Source organism: Xiphophorus hellerii, chromosome 11, assembly GCF_003331165.1.
Source record: "Xiphophorus hellerii strain 12219 chromosome 11, Xiphophorus_hellerii-4.1, whole genome shotgun sequence".
Taxonomy (NCBI): Eukaryota; Metazoa; Chordata; class Actinopteri; order Cyprinodontiformes; family Poeciliidae; genus Xiphophorus; species Xiphophorus hellerii.
The window spans coordinates 26997764-27020401 of record NC_045682.1 but is presented as its reverse complement, the minus strand read 5'-3'; the positions used below and the strand labels follow the sequence as shown (position 1 = coordinate 27020401).

Sequence of the window (22638 nt, the reverse complement as noted above, 5' to 3'; positions counted from 1 at the left end):
AGGTTGAATCCAGATATTTTATGTACATGTGTCTATTTAGCTACATTACCAACTTGATGCAACTACTAAAATACCACAGGCAAATTGCATGCAGTCACAATAAGAAACTCTTTCAATTTTAAGCGTTGGGATCATTGTACAGTTTCAATACAAAAGTCAAACTTCCAACAAAACTGAACATTTCGGTGTAAGATGGAGTTCCTGACTGACTTTGTGAGTGCCTAGTACCTTGTTCCCACCACAGAGTGGCTCTGAAACAAACCCAGATAATCACCGCTTCACCAATGTGCTACACATTTGGCAATAGGTATCTTTGCTGATGAGTTTCACATAATATCCCTCCTCTTTCCACATGACATTGTTCCAGAAGCCTGCTGGCTCAGTCAGACACCTAATTTGTGCTGTCATGTTTCTTTAAGTAAAAAAAGTCTGTTTATCCTTATGTTAATTGAGATTTAGCTCTTGCACACATCATGCAGTGTGTTTTGTATCACACTGCATGATGTCACCTTTAAGTAAATTTGCCAGGATGTTCTCTACTGGGAAGACTGGCAGCTATCCTAAAACAAGTTCCCACTGTGTTGCAATCTGCCTCCTTAGACAAAATCTCCCATTGTAGAGAATTGTAAGAAATTCTATAGTCAAGAGCTTGAATCAGTGGGTTGTACTTCTTCTGACCAAAGATGATGTTCTTTGAAGGGAGGTATGATGTAAAGTCAACCCTTTTGAACTTTACATTTTCCTTTTATGAATGTCATTCTCTCCTTAAAAAGTGTTGCTTTGATTTTATCTGAAATAAGGGGAAATTGTGCTAATGCATTTTTATTGTCACAAACATGAATACTTCCAAAGCTGTCTCCTTTTCTTAATTCTCCTTTTCGTCTCATCAGACTCTGATTTCAATAAAAGAAGCATTAGCATCTGTAGCCTGTAACAGCTGTTGCTATGCAGTTATGGTTGGACCAATTTCTCTGTCGGATCTTTCAGAGTCACGTCTGCTGCAAGCAACAAATTACACCAACTGACATCTTTCATCTGACAGCAGGACAGAAGTTATGATGACAGTTTGTTCATTTCAAACCAACACATTGTTATGTGATCAAGGACGGTCTTTGTTATGTTATTTGTTTGCTGTGTATCGGGTTTTAGTGATTTTCCACTTCTGTTTAATATTTTGTTATATTAAAATAATTGGAAAAGGCAATGTAACCCTTAAACTATTGACAGCAACAATACCATATCCAAGGTGATTGCTGATGTCTGTCCCTCTTGACGTTGTGCTAACCTTCATTTGTTTTCTGAAGGCAATGTCAAAAAAATCTCAATTTTTGCTTGTTGCACTTGTTGACAAACAATCAAGTATGGGATTTGAAGCACCTGTAACTGCTGCAGATTTTCCTTTTATGAAAGCAGCAAGGGTTTACTTATTTCAGACAGCTTTCTAATGAGTGTGTGGAGTTTGTTGTGTTTTTGTTCACCTGACGTTAGATAAACATAGACCATAGTAAAGGTAAATGATTTGCTTTATGTTTGTGTTGTATTTTCTGTTCAACATAGCTTTATGTTTTATGTATGCATGACACAATCTAAATTTTAGAGTAATTGGTAATACTTTAAAGCATGATGCATATACAAGACGTGTTACGATTAGGCAGACTCATCAACAGTCTAATTTTTTTTAAACATTGCATACATTTCCAAAACAGGGTAAACATGCCAACCAGGTCATTTTTAATATAAAATCAAGCAGAGATCTAATTGGGTTTTTATTTAGACTTTTTTCTGTGAAATAATGTATTTTTTGAATCTGGCTTTTTTTGCTCTTTACAGAAAACCTATCTTAAATCTCAAGGACTTTACAGCAGGAGAACAAACACCCTGTCTTGATGAAATATTGTTCAGAATTTCCACTGGCAAAGCACCAAAGTATACGCAGCAGTCATACAGAGAGGTCGAACTGCTGCTGCAGGCACAGTGGGAGGAGATACCAAGCCAGGGCTGTTGGAAAGCCAGCCTGTTGTGAGAGCTCCAGGTCCAGGCCACAGGACATTTCCCAACAGTCAATATTGATACTGTGCTTTAGAAAAGTGCACACATTTACAAGCTGGAAAAGGCAAACCGTATTGACTTGTTCTTATCATGCTGAAAGTGACATGGAGCTAGTTCTTAGCAAAGAGCGGAGCTTGTTTTTTCATGTGTATGTTGTCAGGACGCATGTTTTGCCTCAAATACAATTATGAATATGGTGATCAAGCAATGAATGACATCAATAATGACGTGTTTCAGTGAAAATGAGCTTGTACAGAACAAGCCCACATTGGTTTTTCATTCACACTGCTATAGGTAATGTAGCCACTTGCTAGCAAGATGACATACAGCAGATATGCAACGGAGGCAGTTTGCAAAGCTCCAATTACATCTTCTGCCATTAGATACATTGGTATACAGTTTGTGCAGTGCAATCAGCTGTTACAGTTTTGCAGGCTGTGTCAAGCTTAACGATTCCACAGTAATAAAAAAGCAAAAGAAGGATCGTCAAATTGAAACCATAAGTCAGAAGCTCTCTATGATTTAATTACCTTAAAGGTCTCAAACAAATCAATAGAAGAAAACCAATGACGTGCATTTTCTATTTTAAGATGTAAGAAACAAAAGATCAGGGATAAATTATGGGAAAAACAAACATTTGGACTAAGCAGCTGCTTTGTGGAACATCCATATGGTTAGAGCCAAACAACAAATCAAGTTTACATCCCTGGTAATTTAGTTATGTGGTGAATGTAGTGCTTTTTGAGAAACAGTTTGCTAGCAGTGGTGTCTCTTTGTCATCATTACTGTCTAAAGATTTTTTTTCTCGCAGTGTGTTCCAAGGCTTTTTAAGTTTTAAAAGTCTATAAAGCATAACCATAAAATGTTCCTTAGCTTGCCATAAATATAGAATAAGCTTTTCACTTGCAGTCTGCACTTTTTAACCAATGAGCTAACCAATAAGAGGAGACATTAAAGAAACAAGCCTTACACACGTGGGCACTCTATTACAGCTTTTCAGACATAATGTGAACGGACATTTCTGAAACTAAAAAACACATTTTGACTTTGAGTAGTTTTACCAAATTGATTCTAAATTTGACTGACCTTCCCTTATTAAAAACAGTCACAGCTCACATTTTAGATAGAGAGGAAGGAAGTCATGTAATGCTAAAGCTTCACATTAACAATGTAGTGATGCTAACTATGGGCATATCTCCAACATCATAGCAGACAACTGGATAAACCTTGCATCCCAAAATGGAAATATAATTCTGAAATATCCAAGTGTGAGATATAAATTTAAGGATCTCATTTAGTAGAAATTGGTATTTCATTACGTTTGTACATATTGTGACAGTTAAAGTTATTTATTTTTTAAAGGGGTGCCAGCCAGATATCCCTCCTGAAAATTAGGATTTAGGAAGTAATTTACCCTTGTATTTTTACATAACCAGCTACCATACTCTTTAAAGGTATAGACCCTTTTGTACAAAGAATAATAAAAAAATATATTTTTACACTTAAAAGCCACCACATTATTTTACTTTTCAGTTTTGTATTTTAAACGTCTATGAGCAAATAAACAAAAATCCATTTACCACACAAAAGAGTCTGTAATTCTTTTCCAAAGTTCATAGACGCATAGAAATGTTTGCCCACATCAAGAACTGTGGATAAACTAAATAAATTACAAATATCACAATAAATAAATAACTTACAGTCTCGTGATGATCTCACACAAAGCAGAATCAAGATTTTTTTTCTGCCATATGCACTGGACAAATTATATTTTTATTTTCTTATGGGGAACAATTTTTTTAGTAATATTAAATTTAATTGAATTATAGGACTTTCGAGAACCCTAACCCCCCCCCCCCACTAAAGGCGAGCCTTTCCACAATGTGTGGCCTATTTACTGAATGGCCACTGCAAGTTGATTCCACGCCTGAAACTACCGCATTTTCCGCACTATAAGGCGCACCACATTATAAGCCGCACCTTCAATGAATGGCCTATTTTAAAGCTTTTTTCATATATAAGGCGCACCGCATTATAAGGCGCGTAGAATAGACGCTACAGTAGAGGCTGGGGTTACGTTATGCATCCATTAGATGGAATTGCGCTAAAGGGAATGTCAACAAAATAGTCAGATACTGTAGGTCAGTCAAACTTTATTAATAGATTACAAACCAGCGTTCTGAAAACTCCGTTCATTCCCAAAATGAATAAACAGCTATTTTATTATTTTCCAGAGGTAAAGTCAGTGACGTGGTATTTTCGTGACACAGTTTATCTGTTAACAACAGCAAGGTATAACATATAGTGGAGGGAAACTGTTCCTCGATTCAATAAACACGTAAAAAACAGTCTGATACTGTTACGTAAATCAAACGTTAGTGCAATCACAATATATATCCACTTCCGCACCATTGATTCGTTTGTGTTAAATTCTCTGGCTGCTGCTTTATTCCCGTCTTCTACTGCGTGACTGATCACCTTGAGCTTAAACTCTGCGTCATAAGCGTGTCTCTTAATAGGAGCCATTTTGGGGTTGTAAATGTCCATTCCATTATTTGTGCTGTTTGTAGGTTGTTACCCATAGTACCCACTAGGGGCGCTGTAGTTTGGTTCACTTTGAGTTAGTACCTTCATTTAAAGCGAAAAATAAGAGGAAGTGTTGCTAGTTTCCTGTCAGTCAGAACTTTGGGCTGAAATATCCCACGGACAAGAGGAAGAGAAGGATATTCTTCATCTTTATGACTCTGGACTGTAGCGCACATTCTTCAGAACCGGCTAAAAGCAGCACTACACGGACTTTACCGCCATAAACTTTGCAGCCCTTGGACAGCGGAGCGAGGTACATGTTTAGAACTGCATTAGTTTGTGATGTTAGCGTTTTTATGTAATATATTCATGTTTTGTATCAAACAAAGGCACTTAAGCAAATGTATTTTCTTTTCTTTTTGTTTTCACGGTGTATTTGGAGCACGGTCTATGCAGTGCTATTCAACAAACTTGGTTTCGAAAGAAGTAAATACAAATCTACTGCACCCGTCGAAGCTCTTTGTGTTTTCTTGGGTCTGAGGGACTTCTACAGGGGTCTTTACACAAAACCCAGCGTGCACCGGCGCGCTTCTTCTTCTACGGGGAAAATGAAGTCGGCGGCTGCTTACTGTAGTTGCGAGACCTGTTGTGGCTCAATATTGGTCCATATATAAGGCACACCGGATTATAAGGCGCACTCTCGGCTTTTGAGAAAATTGAAGGTTTTTAGGTGCGCCTTATAGTGCGGAAAATACGGTACTTTAGGACACGGCCAAGGTGTAGTGCTTGGTCTGGTGCAGTGTTTCTCATTCCGGTCCTCAGGCCCCCCTGCCCTGCATGTTTTAGGTGTTCCTCTTCTGCCACACACCTGGATTGAATCTGTGAATGATTAAAAGACTTCTCCAGTACTTGATGACTGCAGAAGAGGTCATGCAATCATTTGGATCAGCTGTTCTGAAACAGAGACACATCTAATACCTGCAGAGCAGGGGGGCTTGAGGACTGGAATTGAGAAGCACTGGTCTGGTGGAACAGGGAGAATTTCCCCCCAGATGCAGATTTGTTCATACTAACATTTTCACCTGACTTTGCCTCATTGATGAAATGACTAAATGAGGTCAAAGGTTGCTTGGTACATTGAAATTATGACTGCAGGATGTATCTAAAATATTTCTGAACACTCTTGGAACCGTTCTTTGTTATAATAGGTTATACATGTCATGATTTTTCTTATTTTTTTATATGTATAAATAGGCCACATTTGTGTAATTTAGACTATTCAGTTTCCTACCTGCAACAATTGTTGCCGAGAATAAAACCTACATTTTCACTAACATAGCCAACATAAAATGTAATAATTCATAAATATAATGTGTTAGGGAGGTCCAAGGATTGAAATGCATGCATTTATTTTGCAGGAAAAAATTTGAGATTAAACAGGTTAATATTCAAACATCAAGAGGGTTCAACCAGTAATACTCTACATTCAACAACAGGACAATGGAAATCCAGGATCCCAGGAGACTAATATAAAGCAAAAGAAAAGGCAAAACTAATGAGAAACGTGCAAAAAGCACATTGAGAGTGATGAAGAAAAGGGAGAAAAACAAGCTAAAAGAGAGAATAAAGAATCCTCAAGGAGAGCAAATTATAAAAGAGAGATGGCCGGGCAAACAAAAGAGCAGGATGAAGTGACAGACACTGCAACCAGCTTGTCTGCATCCAAAACAGTTTCTGTTCTAGCAGAAGAAAATCTGGTGTTTACTCGGAAGGGGGGAGAGGTGAACCTTTGATAAACATGGCTACGTAAATAGAAACATGCTCCACACTCTTCATACTCCTTCGAGGATAGAAGTGACATTTCACTCAGCTGTTTTCCTGTCAGTTAGTTCTGGCATTTCAAGCAGACAGAGATGAGATGCCACAAGTGTTTCCTAGCAACAGTTTGCAGCAAAAGCCTCCTACTCCTCCTACCTAGTCTCCTCCACATGCCACCCAGCCCCTCCCCACCCCCCACCAACCCCTTCCCAAACCCCCTCCTTCACTGAGATACGAGTTGCAGCAATGCACCACCTGCTTCAGACCTGAAATACATTCTAATTCTCACGACTCTCCCTCTTGTTCCCCACAGCAAACTTCCAGGTCTGCATCAAATGACATTCAGGCCCTTGTCATGTTTTAAGTAAAGGTAAACAGTAAAAGGTTATTGTCCCTGGAGGGGCGAAAGCTTTGCCACTGAGGAATACTGGCTGACAAAATATTCAAAGATCACATGGCTCTGTCATCTTTTGCAAGATGGTTAATTTTAAAAAGAAAACTGAATTTTTCCATTTCATTTTCGGAGCTACTCTTCACTGATGAAGAGAAAGGACAAAACGAAAGCAAAGCTCTGCTTGTTGACTGGAACTATTTTTAGGGTCTCAATATATACACAGTAGTTACACCTGCTGGGATGTAAGCTGAGTTTTTTTATTTTAGGTTTGGTTTGACAAGATGTAACTAAACATTATCAAATTTAATCTCTTACATTTGTTGCTGGCTGCAGACAGGGGGCAGCAAATACTCAATAATTTCCTCCATTAAAAAAATTCAATGATTACCCTAGAAGGACCTTCAAAGGGCATTATTGGTTGGACTGAAGAGTTGCCAGAACCCTACAGGGAGCAAAAAACATTTAGGCTGAAAATATCCTTTAACATATACAAATGTGAATCCATGTTCTTAATCTCTTTTGTGAATTCCCAGCGCAAATGAAAAGCCAATTCAAGCAACAAGCTGTGAAATAACAGGGGACAAGACAGAATGCAGCTGAAATCTTAATGCTTTCAAGATGTGCTTCTCTAGCATCACAATAATATTTTTGAGGTCTAGTTTTGGCTTTAATGAGGCATTGCCAAAAATTAAGTAGATTGTTATGGCAAAGGCAGAGTTCCATATTGGCAAAATGTCTTGCTACCCTGGATGAAATGAGGTGGGGGACGGCACGGACCCTCACCCAATAACATCTTTAAGTTGCAGCCCTAATGGGTTTCAGTTAATCATTTGCACAATGTCATTTTTCTTTTTTTCTGAGGTTGATTTAAGCATTTTGCAACAAACACTTTCAGCTCTGGAACACTGACCCCATCTGCCTGAATGGTGTGATTGTTGGACATTCCTGTGGAGTTTATATTTGGGTATAATTGTTTAAAGTGATCGACCTGGCACTCTCAGACATTTGGAAATTCAGACTTGTTCAGGTCCACTATTTCCTTTCTGACATTTCAAATAACTTACTTCGATTCTTCCAGGAAGTTACACAAGGAAACAGTATGTTTGACACAAGGCTTTAAAATAAATCCTCTATTGTGCCTTTTTAACCCCGCTGTTGCAAATCAACTTCCAGAAGCTTGCAAGGCCATGATGACATGATCAGCTATGTGTTGTGAGGCTGAGGGGAGGATCGCCCAAGATCCTTCTAATCTAAGAACCACCACTTGTTGTTATCTTTGTTCTGAAACAAATGGATGCGTCATTTTCTTTGGCTGTGAAGAGTAATTCATGTGGTATTCTAAAAATGGCTCTTATAAATTTAAAAGTTTTCAAACAACAACTTGGATGAGTCACAGATAAGTCATGTAGTTATGCAGGACAAAGTAAACTCTTTGGAGAGAGAGTCAGGGCTCAAACTTTAGAGATGGAAAAGCCTTTGAAGTATGCATGAATGGACATGGCAAGAGCACAGACTGTGATGGGGCGAGGCGATAAATGTCTCTCATGTCATGCCCAATCATGTACGGATCAAGGCAAGGTTTTGTGACCGATAGATCAGCACAGAGGAAAGTGAGGATATCAAACGCAGAGAGGAGGACAGTTAAATCGCAGCCCATTGCTTTGATGATGAAGAAGGCTGTGGTAGGCAGCAAGGGGCGATGTGGAGCACAGGAAAGAAGGAATTAGGAAAGAGCAAAGTCGCAGCAGACGCATCTGATCTCAGCTGGGAGGCAAACAAAAGATAAATAACACTTTTAAACATAGAGAGAGTTTCGTCTATCTATCCTTTCATGAGATGTAAGAGGTTTTGTGATCTGTTTTCTAAGCCTGGAAAAACAATGCAAGAAGGAGAAAACTGTAAACCTCCAACCCAATGCAGAACTGTAATGTTTTCCACAAAGTCTTTTTTTGTTGTTATTTAGAATGCATGTTGCAGGAGGTTAAATGGATACAGACACATCAGCCACAGGATCGATTAGTCTGCACTGTGAGGCTGCATTGATGGGCAAACAAAACAGATGACCCCGATTTTCACTCCCAATAACGTCGTTGCACTCTTATATAGGAGGAATTGACTTCTGTAAGTGAGGACAATGCATCACAAGTGAGAACTTTTCTTGCTCCTGCTCTCATCTGTGCAACATCTCATTTAAAGTCTGCTTGTGAAGAAGTACCTAATTATAATCATATTATCTATAATTACAGTATTTTTACATTATCCTTCCAAAGATAAAACTTCCCTTAAAGCAGCTTCAGTGTGTAATTAGCGCTTGTATACTCCTAACTAAAGCACACAATTAGAGAAAAAGTGATGAGATCTTACGGACAAGTCTAGATGTCAAAAAGCATAGAAAGTTTCAGAAAAAATGTGAACAGATTTACAGCATCTTATGAGTATGCACACTCCTTGAACCTGTTCACATTTTGTCAAACTGCAATGTGCTCTGCAGAGAATTTACTTAAGAATTTATTATTCACCAATTAAACACAATTTGGTGAGTAGTTGAGAAGTTGAAGGAAAATGACACGTTGCTTTCAAAAATGATGAGAGAATTAAATGTGGATTGTATTTGCGTCAGTGCTTAGCAGAATTGTTATTCGCATTTGATTGAACATGCTTTCATCTGAACCATTCCACCTTAAATTCGGCTGGATGTTTAGAGCAGCGCTTCTCAATTCCAGTCCTCTCAGACCACTGCCCTGCATGTTTTAGGTGATTCCTTTCTGCCACACACTCAATAAGTGGATGATTAACAGACTTGTGCAGCACTTGATGGCATGCAGAGAAGGTCATTCAATCATTTGAATCAGATGTTCTGGAACAGAGACACATCTAGAATATGCAGCCTCTAACATTTTTTGCCCACACTATGATGCTGCCACCACCTTGTGTCGTTGCTCAGATGGATGTTCAGTGTTTTTTGACATGTTGGATAAATAAATGTGTTGGTTCTTGCACTATTTGCTTTGTCCACTCTATGGCTCTTGGTAAAATGCAATCAGGTTCTTGACTCCTTTGCATTGGTGTGTCACATGAAAAAAAAAAACACTAGAAAAAACATTGAAGTTTGTGGTTGTAATTAGATAAAATGAAGAAAAGTTAATTGGGGATACTGTTACAAGGCATGCGTTATTTGAAACAGTTTTGAATTTGGTTTGGGTTCCTTACATAATGCATGGAAGATAGTTTTAAATGATAAAAAGGTTTAAAATGAGACTTTTGAACAAGACAACTTCTTTGCTTCCTCATTCCCTGTGAAGAAGGATAGGAGTTTCTTATCATTTTAACTTACCTGTTGTTGTTGCAGTGAACTTTCTTCACTGACAATAGTTTTTGCAAGTATGGACCATCTGATAATAACAACCATGCTCTACTCAGTTTATTAAGATGTCCATAAGGACCCAAAATCACATGTATTCAGGATTTGCTTTTTTGAAAAAAATATCTTGCTGTAGAATTATTTATTTCTGCAATTTATATGACCTTAATAAATACCTAACTTTTTATTTCACTGTTCAGATCATTAAAATAAAATGTTCTCTCTTATAATGCGGCATTATTAGACAGACAATTAAACAATTAAAACTGACCCACATAGACTCCTAAAAATAGCCAAACCCATTATAAACGAGTCAAACAGGAAATCATTTGAACTCTGGATGAACTCAGGAGGGTTTTAGAGAAACAGGTGATTTAACTCTACAACACAGCAACAGCAGAATACGCTTAATATTCTTCCCACAGCTGCAGTGGAGTACCTGCAGAGCTCCCCCACCGGGTCTCCGTTCCGGTTTGGCTGACCAGTCAACTCCACCTTAGTTTGCTTTAAAGCAGGCAAACAGGAGAACTGAATGAAACGGAAAGAAAATAACGTTGAGAAAGTGACTGAGTGGAAAACCGAGAAAATAACTTTATTGTGGTATTATAGGTTTTTATCTTTTAAATTTCTGAACATATGTTGTTTCTATTTTGTTACCGTATCCATAAAGAAAGCACACAGAACACCTGTTCAGTTAATAATTGATGTATTTGTTTTTTCTAAAACATTTAAGGCTACAGCTCAGATAAGGCATTACCAACATAAGTAAAATATGTCGGTTGTGCCACTTCATTAAAGCAGTTTCAAAAAGTGCATCATAGCTCCTAGAATGTTTTTTTTCCTGTAAATACAGCATTAACAAAACCGTCAAATCCATTTTAACGTTCACACTTTTTAATTATCTGCATCTGTAGTTTCTCATTATGTCAAGTTATTTACACTTAGATTTGCTTTCGTCAAGAAGAAAACCAGTAAAAGTCAGAGTTACCTGTTAAGACTTCCTTAATGCTTCTGAGTAGAAAAATCACATTTTACACAGTCATCCGCTGAACACTTAGCAGGACCTGCCATCCGCCTTAGAAAGGTCAAAACTGTGTTGCGTTTTGCAGAAGAGTTCTTCTGACCTACGCTTGGCCAGAAGATGGCAGTAATATTCCACCAGAGCAGACCCACCCAGGCAGGCAGGAGGCACGTTGCAACATGGAGAATATCATAGGTTAATTACATAGCACTCTCATGCCAGGGAACGTGATCATTCAAACAGTATCTAACTGGATGGAGGCACAGGGACGGACAAAAGCAAGCGAGAGAGACAGACATTTTTTTTTGCTTGCTGATAATTGTGTCACTATGATTGCCTGCTAATAATCGCCTCCACTCAATATGTTGATACTGATTCAGAACCTCCCTCTCTGTTTCTGACTGCATGATTACAAAAAAGCACCCAGTAAATCTTAATAGGTCAATATAAAACGAACCCGGCGACCCATAGTGCTGGGAAAATGTATTGAGCATGTCTCTTTCTTTATTCCTTTCCTCCAAGGAGCCAGTATTTATTTTAATCTTCACTATTCCTTGCATTGTTTCCCCTTGTCAATTTTCAGGTATTGCCACATATTCTCAATTACATTTATTGTCAAAGGAATTGTGAAACAACAACATTAAAGGTTTTCATAAGCAGAGTCTGAAAGCAAAGAAGTGTCTAATTAGGAATATTAAAGAAATTACTCCAGGAATCAGAGAAAACAATCTGAGATGCATTTGATCAATTTTCTCCTGCGGTTTACCTGTGAGATGCCATTTCTTTTACCAATCAGTTCCTTTTCTTGCAAAACGCTATTTTCTGCCAACCTGTTATTGTTGCCTATTTTTGTTAACAAAAGAAAAAGAAATAAGTTCTTTCTTTTCTTTGAGTAAAGACACAAGATATGATCTTCAATTGGTTCTTTTCTATCTTATCTGTAATGCATGGTCACAAAAATGGTTCAACCCACGAGACTTGAGTCTTTTTATGCCAGATTGATTCCCAGGTCAGAGTTAGAGAACTTAAAAAGCAAAAAGCATCCTCTCTACAATAGCTAGTTTAAAAATTAGAAAAAAATACACATTTTAGAGACCTGCAGAATGTCAGAAGGTCTGAAAACCACTTTGATTTGAAAATAAATTCCCTCTTTTGATGCTTTGTATGAACAAATATAAGATGAATTATGAATTAAGCTTTGCTTTTCTGTCACACTTAAAGTATAGAACAAATTTTGATGTCATAACCTACATAACCACAAAAGTTATTTTCAAAGCATAATTTTATTTTTTAAAGAAAAAAATAAAACAAGCAAACCACAAACCCTGACAGCTGGTTTCATCATCTGACATCCACCAGCTGACATCGAGCATTAACTGCTGGAACTGACAATTAGTCATTTACAGCTCTGACGAAAATCTGTCACCTTGTTTTTACACAAATCTTTTTAATTTAGCTACGTTGAAAGGTTTTTAAGGATAAGGACATAAATCAAGATTTTGACAAGGGCACTCCATAACCTTCACTTTGTTTTTGAACCATTCGCAGGAGGTATTGCTTGTTTACTTTGGATCTCAGTCATGCTGGATAACACTAGAGTGTGTGAGCTTAAGGTTATGAACTGATGACCAGATATTGTCCATCAAGATTTATGCTAAAGAACATGCATTATTTTTCCATCAGTCAGTTGTCCAATGTCAATGTCAAATTTATTTCTATAAATCACATTTAAAAACAACAGGTGACCAAAGTGCTTCACAATTTACACCAACCACTATAAAGAGAAAATATTGTAATTATATTAACTTACTTATATAAGCTTTTCCACACATTTATTCACACATTCATAGAGTTAATTTTCTGTGCATTGTTAGTCCAGAGTTGGTTTCTATGCAAAGTGTGAGAACACTGTTATTTATAGCAGCCAAGGAAGTGTGACTTAAAGCAAAAGTCATACAGCATGAACAGCCTCTCCTTCAAATGCCAGGAATCCAACATGAAACCCTTTGGTTAATTAATACTTAGTCATTATTAAATAATAGCTGGCAGAAAACCTAATGAGTGGATTACAAGAACACTGCCAATGTTTAATGCCGTTGAATTGGGAATTACATTTACCAAGAAAAGTAATTACCCAAAACATTTCGTAGTTGTACATTTCCCATTTTAATTTGGTAGGCCAAGCTTATATTAAATTATATTTTAGAGATCAATTTTGTTTTTTTCTCCCTAAACGTGATTTCAAGTTCAAGGTAAGGTAGTTTTCAGCAGGGTTAGAAGTGGTTCAGAGGCCAGAGCTTTATTCAGTCTGCAAATTATGAAAAACCTCAGCAGGCTTAATTTCTTTTTTTTTTAAGTTATGAAAAGACAACCAAGGTTAAACGTGTCTGGTGCTTTATACCAATATACATATTTGAGATTAACATGACAGTGGTCAATCTAAATTAATTTATGGAGCAGATTTTTATTTAGACAAAGTTGATAACGTCACATGTTTACAACACTGAATTTTGCATTAACATCTAAAATTAGTACGCATGGGGGACAATACCTTACCTCAGAGATTTCTTGTATAAAGTAGACGTAAAAACAAAGGCAAAAAAGAAGAGTAAAACAGAAATAAATATCCAAGGTTTACGCAAACATGGTAAAAACAGTTTTTTACCTTTCTTGTTTTTGACCTTTACTGCTGCTGCACCGCGTCTCAGACTCAACCTATCCCCTCCTCTCTCTTAACCACATGACCTTTGAGAGCAAAATGATTTTAGCTCAAGATGGGGACTTCATGAATACAAAACATCAGTTGTTATATAAAAACATCCTATTTATGCACCCCACGTAATTGCTTGACTGATTTATTCTTTCCAAGAAAAGCATTGCTCATAAATGGCATAAAATACTTTTAATATGCTCACTTGAAAAAACGAACTCTGTAAGATACTTTCTTGCAGGAAGACAAGATTTAAGAAATCAGATTTAAGAAAACACCAATGTCAAAATAGACCAAAAGAACCAAAACTTTTAGGGATGTACCAAAATATGTATTCACATAATAATCTTGATACTCATTTAGTACAATTAAGGATTGTAAAAATATGATAAACCATGAATCTTTTTCTTCCCAATTATCAATTATGCACTGCTTTGTGTTGGTCCATACAGTTCCAACAAAATACTTTCACATTTGTGATTGTAATGTGAAAAAAATCTGAAAATGCCCATGTGGTTTGTATACTGCCCAGTACCTTTAAACGTAATAATTACAAACCTTTCTAAATTACTGTCTTTAATTGCATACATGTTCTTCTAAACGCACAAAAAACATTTGGAGATTCTATGTGGTAAATAAACAAAATGGGCTCCTGACTGCTGTACAAGATAATAGACAGACTTTTTATCGTCATATTAATTTGTCTGATTGTATTTAGAGAAAATAGCAGTGTTCACTGAAGCAGACTGCTCTGTGTTAAAGGCCTGGAGACTTTAGCAATGTGCTGTGAGTGGCCTTTTTAATAGGAGTCATTAGTGTCACTATTGTTAGCCATAAATAGTGCAAAGAAGGTTGAGAGGTAACTTTTTCCCACTTTGCACATACACAGCATTGACAGCTAAGTAAAGTAGGTGAGGGTCAGTGTGTGTGCATGAGGGTTTTCCAATTATGCCATATTTCCATGATAGCAATGTGACAATGTTGGAAAACTGTACTGTGTAAGAAATTGTTTTTCTGTACTTTTCTGACATGTAGAAAGTTGAAAAATCACTGTGTGATGATATACCCAAAACTCTAAAAGCTGGGCTCTAAGCATCATGAGCCAAAGTTATTAAAAATAAAATCAAACTATCTGAGCACTTTACTTTGAGGAAGTTGACTTCTAATTGGATTTTCCCTTTATCAACAGAGCTGTTACCATGACCATTTTGTTGTGATTTTTAGACCTGTAATAAGATGAGCGTCTGTCTTCTGAGAAAGTAAACTTGAGGAAAATTCAAAAAGGAAACATTAAGTGACGGAGAAGAAACAAGAAGCTAGAAGTCATGATGAAAAGACAGAAAGAGCTAGACGCTTCAAAAAGCCCCACCTAAATTTAAGAGGCAGGAGTCGCTGTCTGCCATGCAGGCTGATCCTCCTCAGTTAGAACTGTGACAGTGGATAGGTGGTGAGGCTAAAAAGGCAATGAATAAGGACTGACATATATCACCAAACACTTTTCTTCACTGCAGAGAGACCTTCCAACATTTCACCCAAAGCACACTATTCTGCAGGCTTGTTCCAAATATTCTAAAAGATTTCCAAAATCAAAAGACTATTTCCTTTCTGAATCAACTCAATCAAATGAACCATCACTCAGCATGCGATTCCTGTGCATGGTTCTACTTCTTTTACTAATCCATACTAGGCTCTACATGCTGTGCATCATTTAAGCCTGTAAAAATGAAAAGTTCTTTTGACTCTTTTTCACAGTTGTTTTGCTGTCATCTTCCCATGAACATTTGTCAATCTCTAAAAATGGTTTGAGATTCAAATAAATTACTTTGAAGTTGTCTTTTTTCTTATTGGAGCTGCATGATCTGGTAAGGTGGCCTTTCTCTTGTCTTCCTCTTGTTCCCATCTGCAGTTGTAATGAAAGGGACATTATGTTTGTCAACAAAATATGTTATGAGCTTTTCTGTAGGAGAGGAATCTGAAGAGGTATTTTAGTATAATACACAGTGCCACATTTACAGAAAATTAGACACACCATGTCTGCATAATCATTCCATAACAGTTGTGGTGTCGGGGTAATGATTTGAACATTTGCAGCTGCTGTACTTGAGCACCTGTCCATGAGTTCAAACATACAGCACAAGCATGTGTATTAGGGCAAATGTTTGTCATTATGAAAGTCTGGAAGAGTCAAAAATAAAACAATTTAAACTCACTGCTACTGAAGCTGGGAGTCCATAAAAAATAGGACAATCAAAAATACACATTAAAATTATTGATGGTTATATCAAGAATGCAATTTTGTAAATGTAATATTCAATTATTTTCCATAATCATTACATTTGAACAACATTAGATATTTATATTTACTACAAATATTGGTGGAAATCTGCCTGAATCAAATGTATGCAAATTTCTGAACAAGTTATGTTGTCATAAATGTATCTGCTACTCTTTCTGTGCTATTATTACCTTTATCTTGTGTTTTAGCATGTGCTGTATAAAGCGCTGTTATCACTGGGTGCAGTTCATCTGTTCTTCTTAACTTCTCTCAAAACCTGGAAAGGGTCAGTCTGGCTCCCATCATTTTTCATGCTTCATTACCGAAGAATGAGTATATAGTAATTTGAGAAAGCAAAAGAGTGATTATGATTAGATTATTTGCCTGAGTAGCTTGAAGATGCAGAATTAAATTATAAGCTCCACCAGATGAGCTTATAAAAAGGTGAAAAGTGTGGAAACACCTGAGTCATTTTGGCTTCTGCCAAACGCCTGTTGGCAGAGGCTCCAACTTTCTACAGGCATAAACAAAAGATTATGATAGTGGAGGAAAAGTAATGAATAAAGGGAATAAATGAAACTGAGATGTAGAAAGATGTAGAATTCCTCGGTGGGAACACAGAAGGTCTAAAATACAACATTGTTGAAGTTTTTTATCAAACATGTGGGTTCACCCCCACAAACGGCAAATTAGGCCCACACTCCGACTTATTCACACTTTATCATATCTGCAATGTTCACTTTGACTTAACAGAAGACTCTGTTCATAAATCTGCTCTTATCATCTTGGTACATCTTAAATGTACCAAGATGTACGACTGTAGAATCTGACTGAAATGTGTAACGCTATCAATAGCAGTTGAGGGCAAACAATACACACTCTCACACAGCGACCTGAGAGGATACAGCCTTAATCCAGCTTTAACTGTCACTAATCCCTCCCTCAAACTAATATTTAACAAGTCAGATTTCTGCCTGAAGATGCCTGACCAGGTCTGGTTCCTCTTACTGCATGGATTCACTATTGTTCCTTTCTGTCTCTGACAAAGATTTTGTTTAGAGATTTAATTCATATTTTCATAAAATGTATCTAACATTCAAATAACACTAGCAAATAAATTACAAAACTTGTGGATTGCTAATCCTATTTTTTACCACTCTATGATGTGTTATTAACAACTCCACATTTTAGAATGAGACTTGAATAACCAAAGCAAAATGGCAAAATTCTATGTAAAAGTACAGTGGAATCAAAAATGAAATAATTTACGCTAGCATCTCCAACATACAAGGTGTTATGAGATGTAACATTACATTTTCCTAAATCAATTCTCCATTTTGTTAGGATGTATTTTGCCACCCATATTGAGAATATTTAGTACCAGACTGTATTGTGTAATTAGTTTCAATGCAGGGACATTTTCTACCTGTTGGAATCAACACAGAACATCCCAACAATGAGGCAAAATGGGAGAAATAAATGGACATTTTTGTTAAGATGTTCTTCTTGTGTTTGGAAGCTGGAATCTGTCCATATATATCTTAATAAAACTTTCAAGGACACAGAAAATCAGGATCTGAGTGTCAGATGTGCACAAAGGGCATGCAAGGAAAGCCATTTTAGAGTACCAAGGGATGACGAGGAAAGGTGAAAAAAGAAGGGGTTGTTGGCAGAACACAGAGGTAACAGTCCTGGAATCCAGTGGGACAACCCACCTGCAGAGCAAAGCCATTGGGCATTGACACTGCTCATTCCATGATTAATAGGGTTGTCACATAAGACAAATGCCAAGCTCTGTAAATGACCTACTTCAAGACAGCAGAAATGCAACGTTCCTTCGACTTTTGCTTCTTTTTCCATGTTATTTCTCCTTCAGTAGAAATAGGAAAGAATTTCTGTAGTATACCTGCTATCGTTTACTTTCTTTAGCTGGAGTTCTGCCAATGTCCCATCTTTATCTGAGGGAATAATGATCCTTTGTACTGGAGATGAATGCAAGTGGAGAGAAGCTGCCAGGAAAAGGCCATTAGTGGGTTTTGTGAAATTTCTCATGCATAAAAAAAATTCAAAAGGTTCTAGTGTGTTTTGAAAATAAGTGCTTTATCTCTAAGAAGTTCTCACATCTGCTGTGTTGATTATTGTTTTGCTGCATAACACAAGTACTGTTGAGTTTAATCGTATCAACTGCTGGCTGGACATTTTCCTCCTGCATTTTCTGGTATAGAACAAAATTTATGGTTCCAACATTTAAAGCAAATCCTTTAGTTCCTGAAACGGTACAGCAGCCCCTGACTGGCAGATCCCTCCAACACGTCTGACTAACAGTACATGTTCTTTTCCTAAAGCAGTTTTACACCAGATATTAAAGTCATGCACAATTCCAGAAAATTCAGCTTTTCTCTGTACAGCCACAAAATATTTTCCTAAACCTCTAGGGAATCATCAAGTTATTTTTGGCAAAAATGAGAATTTGTTTGGGTTTTGTTTTGGTCAGCAGTAGTATTGCCTTCAAATTCTTCTATTTATGTCATTTTAATGTTGTGTCTTTCATTTTGTTGCATAGAGATGGAATTAGAGAATAATATAACAATTTTTAATATGGTTTAGACTTCTGCATATTGTCAGACATGACTGAGCAACAGGACAGGGTTAATAATTAATTTACGATTTAACATGGTGTGCAATTTCATTTTTACAAAGAGGTAGGTCGGTTAGGCTGGGCTTTTAAAATTCTTATTAAACAGCAATTTAATTTTTTCATTCACTCAGGTTATCTTTGTTTGATTTGAAAATGTGATCATATGCAACACTTTAAGTAAAACAGAAAAACAAAAACAGATCTTTTCACGACACTGTCTTCTAGTTTTGTAAAAGTCTCAAGAAGGACAATCAGCATAAACTGAGAAAATCAGCATTTTCTTATTTTTTCTGTATTCCCTCTTTGTCCTTCTATATGTTTAAATAGTCAGATAGTGAGAAAGGACACCAAGTTTTATTTAAAGTTTTAAAGTTTGATAGTGTTTGTACTTGCAGAGTGAAGAGAGCAACCTTGCAGCAAGAAAAGACAGCTATAATAGCTACTTGATAGGTGAGTGCCTCAACAATATTTCTGGGAAGAGCAGAAAACTGATGAAAGGGTTGAAAGGCAGAGGACACTGAATACAAACCAAGACTCATATGAGGTGAGAGGGATTTTTATGAAGGCTTTTTCTTTTTCCTAATGTGTCTAGGGGATTGGTAAATCAAAGGTTAGCTTTATGCAAATTGTTCTTTTTCCTCATAAATTGCTCACTGTAGCAGAAACGTCTTTATGAGACCTTTTGTTCTCCATTCTCACCAATCAGAGGAGCTAACTAGTAATTATTTGACCTTTGAGATTTTTGCCACCATGTAAAGGGGGTCACACAGTCCCATATAGAAACACATAGCTGGGTGAATGGCCCGTCAGAAATATAATACATAATAGATAAAACTCAAACTGTGCTTTAAAATATTGATGCATTCATTCTATTCAGTATGTTCTAAAATGCTTTTGTTGTGTTGAATTGGATGTGATATAATCTGTGATAATGTTCTAATTAATAAGAACGATGTTATAGGCTTAATGGAGGAATATTGTGAGGATATGCTGAAGGCAGAGTGTCTTAAAGAGACAGAGGCCCAATTTAAAGGCATTAATTTGCAAAGTCACATTTCTTTGAAGTCATGTTTGAAATATGGAACATTTCATAAAATAGTACTAAATACCTGGGAAATACACAGTACTGCCCATTTAAAACAATAACATGACAATTTGTATTTCAGTTTCAAACTGCCCGGAATCCTGTATAACCTTATAACAACAGACGGGCATTTTGCAGTTTCATACAATTAGTATTACTCTTTAAAACACAACTCTATTAAATTCTGTTACTGACTGATGATTTTTAAAATTTTAAATTTAGTGTAATTGTTCTGTAAATAACATTGGTGTTAAGACGTTCAGGCCAGTTGCAAGCTTGGGCTTCACAGCTCATTTGCAGTCGAAAGCTACAGCACCAAACCTTGAGAGATGAAGGCTTACCCGGCCAAAAGGAAACTGGACTTTAGCCAAGGTGCAAGCTGAGCTATCCCTCAGATGTGAGCCATGCTCAGTGTTACACCGTGTCATGAGCTGTGGCTGGCAGGTTCATTTTTAAATATCCTTACAGATAATATAAGAAGTGGATATCAAATTATACTGATTTATTTTATTTTGCGTGAGGTATGTGAAAATAGCTCATTTTTATTAAGTATTGCAATAATGAGCTTATCTGAATGTGAGTCTGACAGAAATGAACCAGCTTCGGTTCTCCATTTACTCTATTCAGTAGAATCACATCTGAAGACATAATAACATGCATTTTTGACGTTCTTTTCTTCTGTTCCATATCTTTGTAAATTTTAATGTTGATGATGATGACTGCAGTTGTATCCTGAAAGAAGATGATGATTGTTTAGGTTTCACCAAATATCCACATTTTTTTCAGGTATGCAAGTGTTTTATTTTTCTTGTAAGTAATGGCAAATCAAACAAGGAACGTTTAGAAAAATCGTTTCTAAATGTTTTCACCTGTCAGTTTGGCTCCATGTCAGTCAACATTCAGTGTCAGCCTGTGACATCCTCCTGAATTTATCCTTTGTGGACACCTGTGACCCCCAACAATTTGTGTCTGTGCACAGTTGGTCTGTGTGTTTACACACACCTTAAAACGTCTCCTACAGCTGTATGTCTCCTAGCATTGCTTCACTTGAGAAGATCTCAGTCTAAATGGAAATCCCTGCGATCTTTGACCCTGTGTGTGATTCAGTGATCCATGAAACGCATGTGAACAAAAACATACACACTCACACACACACACCCACATACATATATACATGACTGAAAACACAGTCAAACTAAAAGAGACTTCTTCCACATTTGCTTTTAATGTAAGCCCTGGAATTTTATCACCTGGATTTATTCTCAGAACCCCTAAGCTCAGTCAGAATGCAATGGAAATAAAAGCAGCAGGCCAATTGTGCTTTTACTATAAAACTACAGTCTTTGTGGCTGGTTTTAACTTCTTATACAAGCGTATGTTGAAATTTTACTTCGTCTGAAAATTAGCAAACTTTAATCACCTTGTAAATCCTTAATGGACTGCAATTACATATTCAGTAAATTAGAATGTACATCTAAATGTGTCTTGTTTGTCAGATTAAAAGTATCTTTTGATAATAACCTTTAGGAATAGATTGAACATATTTGTCATTAACTGTAAATGCCCATTCCATTGTTTGTGCTGTTTGTGGGTTGCTACCCATGGTGCCCACTGGGGGCGCTGTGGGTTGGTTCACTCTGAGTTGGTGCCTTCATTTGAGGTGGGAGAATGAGAGGAAGTGTTGCTAGTCGGTCAGAGCTTTGGGCGGGAATATCCCACGGACAGGAGGAGGAGGATGTTCTTCATCTTTGTGACTCTGGGTTAGCGCACTTTCTTCAGAGAAGGCTAGAGGCAGCACTTTACGGACTTTGCCGCCGTGGACTTTGCAGCCCTTGGACAGCGGAGCGAGGTACATGCTTAGAACAGCATTAGTTTGTGAAGTTAGCGGGTTTTTTTTTTATGTAATGTATTCATGTTTTGTGTCTTTTCCTTTAGTTTTCACGGTGTATTTGGAGCACGGTGTATTTCAGTGCTATTCAGCAAACTTGGCTGTGAAAGAAGCAAATACAAAGCTACTACACCCGTCGAAGCTCTCTGTGTTTTCTTGGGTCTGAGGGACTGCTACATTAACCTTATATTTCTGTTTTCAATGAAAGCCTTTGTATTGTTCTGATATAATATGCTAATTTTAGATGACAGCTGATGTTTTCATTAGCTGTAAATGGAAAATCATCATAATTAACATCATTCATCTGTCTGTAATTAATCTACTTAATGTTTTTTACTTTGTGATGAAGTTGCTAAAATAAATGGGCTTTTCAAATATATCAGAATTTATTGGATGGGTCTGTATCTACTGTGCCTTACACATTTATTTATTCTGTTTGAACCTTTCCAGATTTTTTTACCAGAGAAAAAAAATCACAGCATTTTATTATGATTTTATGTCATAGGTGAAGTCTAAGTATTGGAATCATGCTGTGATGTTTGCTGTCTTCGGTTAAAAAAAGGGATGAAGGTCAGAGGTGATGGAAAGATGGCCATAGACATAAATACATTTAAATACTGGGTGATCCTGAAAGAAAATCTGTTGGAGGGTACCAACACCTGAGACTGAGGCAGAGGTGCACCTACCACAACAATAGACTTTTATTCATAAAAAAATTTGACAACCTTTACCATTTTCCTACCACTCCACAACAATGCATAACTTTATGTTGGTCTACGACACAAAGATCCAATAAAACTTATTGTAGTGTCTGGTGGTATAGTGATAAAAAGTGAAATAGGTAAAGGGATATGAACTTTGTTGCACACATTAC

At 36.9% G+C, this 22638-nt stretch overlaps 2 long non-coding RNA genes across 2 annotated transcripts; one reads left to right on the top strand and one right to left on the bottom strand.

The window, feature by feature from the left end:
- Positions 1 to 1510: 1510 nt before the first annotated feature.
- Positions 1511 to 21541, bottom strand: LOC116728014 (uncharacterized). Its single transcript, XR_004340925.1, has 3 exons — positions 21432 to 21541; positions 3024 to 3030; positions 1511 to 1522 (listed from the first exon to the last, which is right to left on the bottom strand). It is a non-coding gene; the product is annotated as an uncharacterized LOC116728014 (long non-coding RNA).
- Positions 21542 to 21677: 136 nt separating this feature from the next.
- LOC116728013 (uncharacterized) lies at positions 21678 to 21905 on the top strand. Its single transcript, XR_004340924.1, has 2 exons — positions 21678 to 21725; positions 21812 to 21905. It is a non-coding gene; the product is annotated as an uncharacterized LOC116728013 (long non-coding RNA).
- The last annotated feature ends 733 nt before the right edge of the window (positions 21906 to 22638 follow it).